The sequence below is a fragment of the Cebus imitator genome, unplaced genomic scaffold (genome assembly GCF_001604975.1).
Source record: "Cebus imitator isolate Cc_AM_T3 unplaced genomic scaffold, Cebus_imitator-1.0 Scaffold69, whole genome shotgun sequence".
Lineage (NCBI taxonomy): Eukaryota > Metazoa > Chordata > Mammalia > Primates > Cebidae > Cebus > Cebus imitator.
The window spans coordinates 3312315-3324410 of record NW_016107384.1 but is presented as its reverse complement, the minus strand read 5'-3'; the positions used below and the strand labels follow the sequence as shown (position 1 = coordinate 3324410).

Genomic DNA, 12096 nt, shown 5'->3' with positions numbered 1-12096 from the left:
CCCTTTCAGATTCATTTATTATTGTTCTTGGCATAGCCAGCTTGGAGTTTTCAGTGCATAGCAAAGGCTTTGAGGAGGTGCTGAGTGTATCCATTTGCTCAGCAATAAAAGAGAGGATGGAACAAAAGAAGAGGTTGGGCTGCATGTCTACAGGTTCCTTTTTGGCACCTGCTTCCTATGCTCAAGGGGAAAGGTGGAGGGAGCTCCCAGGCCAGCCCTGGTGAAGACAGTGGGAGGGCTGAACTGCTGAGCCCTGGGTGCCAACTCTGACTGAAGAGTATTTATCCTTGTTTAATTTTACTTCAGTTTTTACTATATAACCAACACATACATTACACAAAACTAGTGAATACAGATAAACAACAAAAAAAAAGAAAACATAACAATCACCACTACCTCTTCCCTCCAGAGGTTTGGCATGCTTGTGAGATGCCAATTGGTGTTGCACTGTGTCCCCACGTGAGTTATGAGCTCTGTGAGGAAACAGACTTAATTCCACACTGTCAGAACCCCCCAAAGAGGACTATTGTGGTGGTCTGCATGGAGGTGTTACTCAACACATGCATTTTAACCAAGGCATCTAGATTGGTGCTAAAAGTCGTTGTCACCGAATCCTGAGCTCCATCCTTTACAGGGTCTCGAGCTGCTTTTTGTTCACTTTCACTTCCCATGCTTAGTCATAAAAGGAAGGGAGTTGGGGTTCCAGCTCTAGACTAAAAGCATCCACCTTTAGAACTCAGAGTCATCTGACCTTGCTTGAGAGACTGAGTGGAGAGGGATCAAGTGGGATAAGCCTGGCCCAGTCCTCAAAACTTTGCTTGTTGGAGTGGAGCAGTTACCTTAAGTGTCTCAGGTCGTTTGACTTTGCCCCAGGTGCAGATTTCCACAGACCAGTTCTGGATCCTTGGAGAAAGAGAGGAGGGTACTTAAAAATCAGAAGACACATCTTCACCCAAGCCTCTGAGGCCTTGGCGAGCCAGGCAATATTGCTTTGGAAATACCTGATAGAGCGAATAATAGAAAGAGGCATTCTTCTTCCCTGCTCCATAAACCACTAAGCAACATTGGCCCATCCGTGCTCTGGGGTACTGGTGACAGTGCCAGTAGAACATGCAGTGGCGGTGGCCAGCAGGGGGGCAGAGGGCCAGGTGCCTGTACAGGAGGCAGCGGTTTCCAGGGAGGCACAGGCATGGCGGAGCCCTGGAGTGCGGTGGGATCTAGAAGTATTCCGGTTTACAGTAGACATGGTTGTACCTGTAGGACTCAGTAATCAACAGGGCAAAACAAAAGCATGAAAGTGGCATCTTTTACAAGAATTATAACCAAGCACTTGTGAGACACAACCCAAGATACGTGTGCTGCATGTGTGTGTCTGTGTGCAGAGTAGGGCAAAAACTCTAGAGAGGGCTCCATTTCAGACATCTGACCCGACTTCCTCTTTTCTAAAACCAGTCCTAAAAGTTGTTACTAAATAAAATGATTGTCCTTTCCAGTCATTTAACTAAACTGTTTTTGAACTCACAGCCTTCCTCTGGTGTCCTATGATACTTGAATTGGATTCAGGCATCTCTGACCCCCTCCCCAGAATGTCTGGGTTAATAATAATATTGATCTTGCGTGGTTGTTAGGATGATTAAACAGTGTAATACTTGTTAAGAGCTCAGCACAGTACCAGGCACATAGTAAGCACTTCTCGGAATTAACTCTAATATGACTGCTGCCTCAATTCACCTCCCAGACAGGTCTCATCTTCTGCTTAGTGTGCTGTGAGAGAGACTTAGGCTTAAATTGTGATTCACCATTAATGTCCTTGGATATATTGCTTAATTTCTGGGTAATCTGAATTAACCCTACAAATATGGAGCCCACGGTATACCAGGCATTGTGCCAGGTACTACAGACCCATGGATAAACAGCTCGAACATGCCCCTGCCTGCAAAGCGTGCAATGTCTGGGAGGCAGGGGAGGTAGCTAAAGGAATAATTTTAATACACAGCTGAAAGGAAATCAGATGTGCAGATGCCCACTCACCCAACTTGGATGATAATAGTTAATAGACTCGTCGAAACAGTCAGCAAAGTAGGGGGTCATTAAAAATGTTATCAACATGCCTTAAATGTTCTATTTCAATTTAAAGCAGATTAGAGGTTGCCAGGAGACAGGGCAGCAGGGGAATGAGGAGTGGTAACTTAAGAGTACAGGGCATTCTTCTGGGATGATGAACAAGTTTTGACACTAGACAGAGGTGGTGGTGGCACAACATCATGAATGCACTAAATGCCATTGGCTTTTGAATCGTTAATTGTATGTATGTTATATGAATTTCATTTCAATAAAAAATACAAATGTATAGGCTGGGTGTGGTGGCTCATGCCTATAATCCCAGCACTTTGGGAGGCTGAGGTGGGTGGATCATGAGGTCAGGAGTTTGACACCAGCCTGGCCAATATGGTGAAAGCCCGTCTCTACTAAAAATACAAAAAGTTAGCTGGGTCTGGTGGCATGCATCTGTAGTTCCAGCTGCTTGGTAGGCTGAGACAGGAGAATTGCTTGAACCCAGGAGATGGAGGTTGCAGTGAGCCGAGATTGCACCACTGCACTTCAGCCCGGGCAACAGAGCAAGACTCCATCTCAAAAAAAAAAAAAAATGTATATTATTTTGCCAATCTTTTGATGTAAGACTAAGGACTTTTCCTGAAATGTATGTCCAATAATTGAAGTCCCAGGTTATCTTTCTGACATAAAACACATCCATAATATATATACACGTTTTATTTCTATTTTAATTTATTTAAATTGGAGCAAGAACATAGATACTGACAAATCTATGTCACAGCAGAATCTTTTTAGATTTTTAATGATTTATTTCCATTTACAATTTTACATCAATGAGAGCAACTTTTAGAAGCTTACATTTGTCTTTGTACATTATAGAAACAACTTTCTATACTCATATTTTATGAATTTACATAAGATTTCCTTAAATAACATAGCTACAACAATAAGTAAAACTGTTATAAAATAATTTAGATCAAGCACATCTGACTCTTGGTAGGCAAAAATGGAATTCACCTGGTGAGGGCAGTGGTAAGATGGGTGTATAGAGAGCAGCTTATCAGTTTTAAGCCTTGGGGATGGCAGGGCTGTAGTCAGTGTGCTTTACAAGAAATTACATGTATCGAGCTGGTTAAATAGAGGCCATTTTAAAGGTATTTGTAATACAGTGGATGCCCAGAAGAAGGATGCTTAACCTGAACTGGGGGTTGGGGAACACCTTTCCAAGGGAAGTGACATAAGCTGAGGTCTAAAGGTGTGGAAGAACCTAGCAAGAAGAAAAGTCAGATCTGTTTCAAGCACTGGAAACAGCTAGAGAGAGGAGAACTCTTACACTGGAGGAACAGCAAGAAGTATTGCTGGAGTGTGGCATGCAGAAGGGGATGTGTTGAAGATGAAACTTGGAAAGGATCTTCTAAGCCATGTTAAGAAGTTGAGGCTTTATTTTAGGGATAGTGGAAAACCATGGACAATTTTTAAGTAGATGACTGACATAATCAGACTTGTGTTTTAGAAAGATTCCCTGGTCTGCATTCCAGGGACCAGATGAGAGATGGTGGTAGGGAAGTCCAGTGACGAGGCTATCAAGGGAGTGGTGATATGAGCCTAGTACTACAGGGATGGAGAAGAGAACACATCAGCTCTGAGAGGCAGCTGGGGGTAGATTGCATAGGGGTTTAGTGGCCAAGTATATTTTGGGGGTGAATGAAAGAAGGAAGACCAGCTTTGGTGATGGTGTTATTTGCTGAAATAAGAACATGGAACGAGAGTTGCTTTGAAAAGATGAGGTAAGCTTAGAATATACTGAATTTGAGGTCTAATGAAGCTGTGGGATGTCCATTAAGTAGCTAGCCATGTTAACTCTAAAACTGGATCTCAGAGGTTAAAGTGGCCAAAAAGTCATGTAAGGTAAGGAATGGAAAGTATGCAATGAATTTTATCAATGAGGAGGCCCCTGGAAACATTGGTGAAAGCAGCTTTAGAAAGCAGGTAGGGACATGAGCCCAGTGGTAATGGGCTGAGGAGCATGTTGTGGGCATGAGGAGAGGAGCATGTTGTGGGCATGAGGAAATGACCATGGGTGCTTAGAGAATTTGGGCTTTGAAGGGGAGGACAGAGTAGGGGAATTTCCAGAGGAGCTGGAAGAGGAGTAGGAGATGAAGAACATATTTAAGCATTGCTAAGATGAGTCAGTAGAAAAGTCTGACACTACTACCAGTACCCCAGAGCACAGATGGGCCAATGCTGCTCAGTAGTTTATGCCACAGTGAAGATGAATGCCTCTTTCTATTTATTCTCTCCATCAGGTATTTCCAAAGCAATATTGCCTGGCTTTCCAAAGTCTCAGAGACTTGGGTGAAGATGTGTCTTCTGATTTTTATGTACCATTCTCTCTTTTTCCAAGGAACCAGAACCGAGTCTATGGAAATCTGCACCTGGGATGTTTGTATTTTTTGCAGAGACAGGGTTTTGCCATGTTGCCCAGGCTAGTCTTGAACTCCTGAGCGCAAGCAATCCGCCTGCCTCAGCCTCCCAAAGTGTTGAGATTACAGACGTGAACCACCTCGCCTGGCAGACCATAATGCTTTACATGGGCTTACTCACTTATCCTCTCACAACAGTGTTCCATACTAAGTGTGGGTTTCTGCATTTAATCCCCTCATTATTTCCTCCCTTTCATTTGCAGCATTTACCTTTCTACTGACTCATCTTAGCAATGCTTAAATATGTTCTTCATCTCCTACTCCTCTTCCAGCTCCTCTGGAAATTCCCCTACTCTGTCCTCCCCTTCAAAGCCCAAATTCTCTAACTGATTAAGCACCCAGGGTCATTTCCTCATGCCCATATGCTCCTCAACCCATTACCATTGGTGCACACCTGTAGTCACAGCTACTTGGGAGGCTGAGGCACGGGAATCACTTGAGCCCAGGAGCTCAAGGCTGCAATGAGTAGCGACTGTGCCATTGTTAGTTCCTTTCATTCTCTATGCACTGCCCTTCCCTCATTTTGTTTCATCTGTGCCCTGATATGGTTACTTTGGCTGGTGCCTTTTAGGCTGCATACATTACCCAAGCAATTCTGGATGGGCATCTAGGTTTAGAAACTAGTAGAGGCTGGTCTCATGACTTGCCTGTCCCCTCTTCCCATATATGGCCTCAGCAAATCCCATTTCTCAAATACGTACTCTCATTTTCACTGTCATGTTTAGCTGCTCAGCAGAGGTGACGGGCTCCTAACCACACCGGAGTCATCTCATGTACTCACTCAGACTTCAGAGTATCCTAGCTTTCCGTTCTTTTAACTAGGCCAAGATGGGAGCTTTCTGTTCATTGTGGCAAGAGTCTCTTTTCTCCTCATAGACTTATTCCGATGCTTATCTTTAACTATTAACCAGAATTATTAAATGCTTAGTTCACTGCTTGCACATAGTTTTCAAAAAACTGAATTTTCCTTTCCTTAATTCTGTTTGACACATCTTGTCTCCTCACTGCTCACCTCTAAGACATTTTTCTACCGTACAAGCCCTCTTCCTTACGCCCTCTTTTGGTGTGTTTCTTTCCAATTATTTCTATGCTTTGGAAAAATATAATTTAAAAAATACTGCATGTTCTTTTTTTTTATTTGCTATTTTAACGTAACTATTTTCTTGTTAAAATTATTAACTATAATTTTGATAACTGCTAGATTTTTTTTTTTGCCTTTGAGACAGAGTCTTGCTCTGTCACCCAGGCTGGAGTGCAGTGGTGCAAGATTGGCTCACTGTAACCTCAGCCTCCTGGGTTCAAGTGATTCTCCTGCCTCAGCCTCCCAAGCAGCTGGGATTACAGGTACACACCACCCAGCTAATTTTTGCATTTTTAGTAGAGACGGGGTTTCACTACGTTGCCAGGATGGTCTTGATTTCTTGACCTCATGATCCACCCGTCTCAGGAAGTGCTGGGGTTACAGGTGTGAACCACGACATCCAGCCAACTGCTAGGTATTTTATCTTACAGCTGTATCAAGCTTCATCTGGCCATTTTCCTATAATTAAGCATCTAAGTGCTCATGTCTTTACACATAAATCTTTGTTCACATTGTTTATTATTTCCCTACCTGAGGCTTCTAGAAGTGGGATTACAATGGTAAGCATTTTAAGAGGAATACAAAAGCTAGTTTCACATTAAGAACTAGAAGTGATACTGTTGACTCACCAGCAGAATACTAACTTTTCAAGTCCTGATATTACAACAAAAAAGAATAGCTTTATGAATCTCATTCATTTTATAAGTAGGAACATCTTCTTCATCTTAAAAATACTAATCACCTAAATGCTTACAGTGTTATAAGTTCACTGTTCAGAGAACTATATAGCTCTGATCCCTTCATTCCAAAAATTTACATTCCAAGGAAGATATATGTATGTGAAGATTCACCAAATGCAGACCAGAACTATTGAAAATGCCCCAGGGATAGACCTCCAAATGAGTTTAGGGTAATTGCCCTTCAAATATTAGGACCAAAGTACATTTATTTTATAGATGGGGGAAGGGAGCAGACAAGTGGGGACCAGTTGAGACATCTTACCTGGACAAATGGAAGGAACAAATGTGTGATCTGCTCATTCTCTATGAGAGTCTCTGTTGTTGTGTATTTCCTCCTCTCTTCCAGAGCATAATAACAAATGGCTGCTCTCAGAAAAGTACTGTGACCACAGAAAGGTATTCACTTGGCTCGCCAACCTCCTTCTCCATTTCCCTCTTGACTCCCCTTTTCCATATCATCTTCTGTCCCCTAGCCTTGCCTCAGGTCCCCAATGAATCCTGCCCTTAATCTGTGGGGGTGGTAGGTGGCACTAGTTTGAGGAGCTTACTGGATCTCCCTCAGTGAGTCAGCCTGGAGTTGTGTTCGAAAACCCAGACCTCCCAGATACCACCTGCTGCTGTCTGTCATCATCTACAGGTGCTGGGCTCCCTTGCGGGCCTCCTCCTCCTGCCTCTGCTGCAGCTGTCCCATGGGTGCCTGTCCTCTCTGACATCACAAGAGAACCCATCTAGATTCCAGGAACAAACATCTTTATTTGCCTCCTTCCCACTGAAGGTAAAAACAACATTAATAACCACAACAAATACTTAGTGAGTGTTTACTATTATTCATTTAATTGTTGGTCCTTCCATCCCTGGCCACGACAAGAGACATGTCACAACTTACTCCTTAAGAGACCTGAGGACACACATACACAAACATATCGGGCATACCATCACTAGTACCAAAACTGATTTTCCCTGTCTACCCAGAACAGGCCTGAGGGAGAGGGGAAAGCGGATACCCACCTGTGTCGCTGTTTATGTGCCAAGTCCAGGAACAGTCCATACAGCCCTGCTGCATCCCATGACGCTGTCACCAAGAAGGAGGTCATCTGAGGCTGAGGTGTTGCCATCAGAACGTTCATCAAAGTAGCGACGCTGACTTCGTTCTTAGGCAGATTATCTTCCTGTGGAGTATCCAGACTGTTTGCCTAGTTTTCTTGTTCTTCTGGGGTCTGTTTACTGTATTCCAGCTACCAAAGTGGTAGAAGTAAAATTGAAAGAGTTCTAAATAGCTTTTTTCCATGTTAGCTCCCTTGCATTAATGTGGCCCTATCATCATTTGATGATTTGGTGACTGCAGTTATCCATACTAGCTCTCCTACCACTGACTACTGAGAGTTAATTATTATTGAATATCCATCCATCCAGGGTGAGTTATAACTTATGCCAGGTGTTTTGGTAAATAATACTAATGCAATTCATTTTACTGTTTACCCTCTCATCTTAAAGTAATCAGCTGGTAAAATAAGATGGATTGGATTGGTACTTAAAGTTTTTTTCTCTGTGAGGCTTCTGCCCTATTCATATTAAACTGTTTTAAAATTTATTTTACTATTCATACTTCCTGTCCATGAATCATATAATCATGTCCTTTGCCCATTTATCCATTGGGAATATTGTTAGTGTTCACATGTATGTTTGAATAAATTTTCATATACTTGGTGCTGATAATTCTATTTTTCATTTGTGTTAACTTTTTTGTATTTATTGTTAGTTATTTCTCTTAGAAGTTAAAAATTTATGTAATTATATTTGACTATTTTATTTAATTTCCAATTTCTTCATTTGCTCCACTTGTAAGAAAATTATCACTTTAAAGTGAGACTAAAAGCCCTATATATTCTTTTGGGTCTCTATTTCCCACCATCCCTGAGATTTTACTCTGACATTCTCTAGGCCTTATAGCCCAGGCCCCATAACTATTCAATGCATTATATTCACAAAGGTTTGATGCTTGTGTTATGACTTCAATTGAGTAGTTACCTTAGAGCCTATTACCTTATTTATCCTGTATTTAGAACTATTTCCCATGTTTTCTGTTGTCCAAGGGGCTTATAAATCACACCCAACTTCACTCATTCACTTACTCATTTACTTATTCATTCACACTTCCATTTATCCATTCATTTACTATATTTGGCTCACAAACTCTAGGGTGACCAACGGTGATCCCTGCTTCCTGGTGTGTTCACTCTTGTGTGTAGGCAGGACCTGGGACTTGTTTCTGACCAACAGAATATGGCAAAAGTGGTGAGATGTTCTTCCTGTGATTGTGTTATATAACACAAGCCTCTGTCTTGCTAGGAGAGTCACTCTAGACACTCTCCTTGTTGGCTCGATGAAGTAAGCAGTCATGTTGGGGAAGATCTCCTAGTGAGAAACCCTGGGCAGACTCCAGCTAGCAGTCAGAAAGAAACCTGGATCCCTGGTCTTACAGCTGCATGGAAATGAATTCTGCCAATAACCTGAGTGAGCTTAAAAGGGGTTTATTCCTCAGTCAAGTATCCAGATGAGAACACAGCCCAGGTGATACCTTGATTGCAGTGTTGTGAGACTCTAAGTAGAGGGCCCATCTAAGCCATGCCCTTACCTAGAAACTGTAAGATAACAGTTATTTTGAGCCACAAAGTATGCAAAGTATGCAGTAATTAGTTATGCAGAAAGAGAGAACAAGTACACTGTGCTGTGCTAATTATCATATGCATGATCTCTTAGTGTTTCAAGTAATGTCATAATGCTGATATTAATGTTATCTTCATTTACAGAAGGAGAAACTGAGGCTTGGAAGTTGATCTCCAGAACGTTTTGCTCTTAGCCACTATACTATTATGGTATGTTTTATCTTAATGTCTTGCATTGTTTCACGGGTTCAAGTTTATCATGTCCTTTGACAAGTTTAAAAATCTATCTGCTAAAACCTGTCAAATACATTAAGGAAAAGTCCTGCATGGCACATCTCGCACACAAGGTAGATGTTTTTAAGTTCAACTCTATAAAGACATTTCATTTAACTGTTTTGTGCTGTACTTATATCATACATCTTGTAGAAATAATATTTGATTCATGAATAGGAAAGGTTTTCTTAAAAGTGATGGACTGTGAACTATTTAGAAGAAAGAATAATCATGGCAGACATGAGTCCTAAATGCTTTGAATTTATCTGGAATTAGAACATTCAGAAAAACATTAGTTAAAATGTGCTGCAGATTGAATTGTCTTTAATTTTGTGTAAGACTAAAACATTTAATCTCTGTCTTAATGTTAACATTTCTGATCAGGTATAGGCAAAAATATAATATAGAGATATTTAGAAACAGGGTTTTTTTTAAACAACTAAAGTCCTATTTGGTTCACTGTTCTGAGGAGTTAAGGTGGAATTGTGATGTCTTCTAATAAAAGTCCTTTTTGTTCTGCATTATCAGATGTTAATTATTCATACTGCATGGCTGAGGATTGTGGAAGCAGAAAAAGATTTACCTGCGATATCTGGAACACCAATGGGGGTCTACATCAACCCAGAATTTATACAGCAGCTGGTGCTAGTCAAAGCTAATGAGAGAATTTCAGTTTAATAAAAAGACCCCCAACTGAGCACACCATCTTGAAAAAAGTATACTTATCAAACAACTTTCAATCAGTTCAAGAGAGACACCTTAATTGGGAAGAGGAAGAATTGCAGAGTAGTTCGTAATCATGCCAATTCTAGATCAATAACTGCATGTCTGTTCTGTGGTAGACATAGCTTTTGCTTCATATGAAGTAATCACATATAAATTCTCTCTATTTGGATAAGGAAACCTTTGCTTTATTTGACAATGTATAATGATATCCTCTTTTAATACACCTCTGTGTCTTCATAATAAACATGAGTAAAATTTAGACATGTGATGGTAAAAGTCAATATAAATGTTGATTTTTAAAATAAACTTTGTATCTAACAGGAAAGAAGTGATTATGAAATTTTTATATTTTCAAAAATAATTTTGTCGAAATAAAATTATATGAATAAAGTTAAGTGATGATGGTTTAACTATAAGAAGAGTATACTGAACACTGATAATCTGACTTGTATGAGATTACTTCAGGGAAGGCTGTACAGAACAATCTAATAAAAAACAAAAGAAGACAGTTTACTTTTTGCAGGAAGGATTTGGAATACTAAAGAACAATATGATTCAGTCATCGAGTCTTAGTTTCCTTTTGTTAAATGGAAATAGTCATTCAAACTGATGGCTTTCAACTTGTTCATAGGCTACTAGTCTCAGCGGTGCATTACAGGGCACTATGGGGCAGGCAGGGCAGGTGGAGAGGGCAGTGAGGGGAATATGGCCCAACAGGGAGATTGAGACAAAGCCTGCAACGGGGGCGGGCTCTGCAGTTTCCTTTCTCACATCATCAACAAGCGTAGATCCTTTCTTTCTGCCTGCCTGTCTTTCCCCCCTCTTCCTTCCTTCCCTCTCTCCAAACTGTATCTATTTATATAGACATACATTTAGGAATGGAAATATTGGGCTTCTATATAAAATTTCTTTTTGCAAAATAGGGTTCCTCTTCTAAAATACAGTTTGAAAATCACTGGACTAGATAATTCTAAGTTTTCTTCCTTCCAACGTTTCAGTGACTGTTACGATTTCAAGATCCAGGAAGAATACAGCAAAGGAGATTGAAAATCTTTTAGGACACACAACAAACACCTATCTTGCATAAATCGTAGTTCATCTAAAAGGCAAAGCTATGGGTGAAATGGCATTTTAGGACGCTTTCAGATATACGGGACTGTCTTAGTTCATTTGCGTTGCTTTAAGGCATCCCTGAAGCTGGGTAATTTATGAAGAAAAGAGGTTTATTTGGTTCACAGTTCTGCAGACATGACACCAGCATCTGTATCTGGTATATGGCAGAAGAAGAAGAGGAGCCAGCACATAGAGACATGTCAAGAGAGAAGAAATAAGAGAGATGGGGAAGGTGCCAGGCTCTTTTTAACAATTAGCTCTCAGGGCAACTCCCATGGGATCTAAGAGTGGGAACTCGCTGTTTACTGTGAGGATGGCACCAAGCCATTCATGATGGATTCAACCCCATTATCCAGCACCTCATACCAGGCCCCACCTCCAACATTGGAAGTCAGCTTTCAAAATGACACTTGGTGGAACCAGACAAAACATAGCAGAAACTATGTTTAATAGGTTCAGTTTTTCGGGTTTTTTTCCCAGAGTAACTGTGTAGAGCAGAGCCATGTTCACTTAGGCACTTAATCTACTCAATGATGTTTGGGCAAAGAAATACTTATGACCTAATTTTAAAAATAAAAGATTTTTGCATTTAGAGAATCATATGCTATTAGAGCTGGTAGGATACTCTGAAGTCATCTTACTCATTTTATATATTTATTTACTCATTAAATTGATAAATTTTTATCGAATTTGAGTATGTGCCAGCCATCATGTTAGGTGTTGGGGAAACAGTATACTGTCCCTATCTGTAAAGAGATTATGCTTTAGTGGAGAAGACAGGCAATTAAACAATCATACACATAAGCATATAATTACAAATTTGTATAAGTACTATTAAACAAAAGAAAAGGGTTCCCTGGCTGAGCGCGGTGGCTCACGCCTGTAATCCCAGCACTTTGGGAGGCCGAGGCGGGTGGATCACGAGGTCAAGAGATCGAGACCATCCTGGTCAAAATGGT

The 12096-nt window shown here is 40.8% G+C and overlaps 1 protein-coding gene across 11 annotated transcripts in view; it reads left to right on the top strand.

Annotated features, from left to right (window-relative positions):
• Positions 1-11990, top strand: part of NKX2-1 (NK2 homeobox 1) — a 48282-nt gene extending 36292 nt beyond the window's left edge. For 4 of the 11 annotated variants that reach the window (XR_005200731.1, XR_001826001.1, XR_005200733.1 and 1 more), the window contains 2 exons: positions 6706-6755; positions 7332-8080. The gene's annotated coding sequence lies outside the window, so the exon portion shown is untranslated. Of the gene's footprint in view, positions 1-6705; positions 6756-7331; positions 8874-9826; positions 10420-11022 lie in introns of those variants that run through there. The other 7 variants (XR_005200736.1, XR_001825995.2, XR_005200732.1 and 4 more) reach the window with 6 other exon arrangements.
• The last annotated feature ends 106 nt before the right edge of the window (positions 11991-12096 follow it).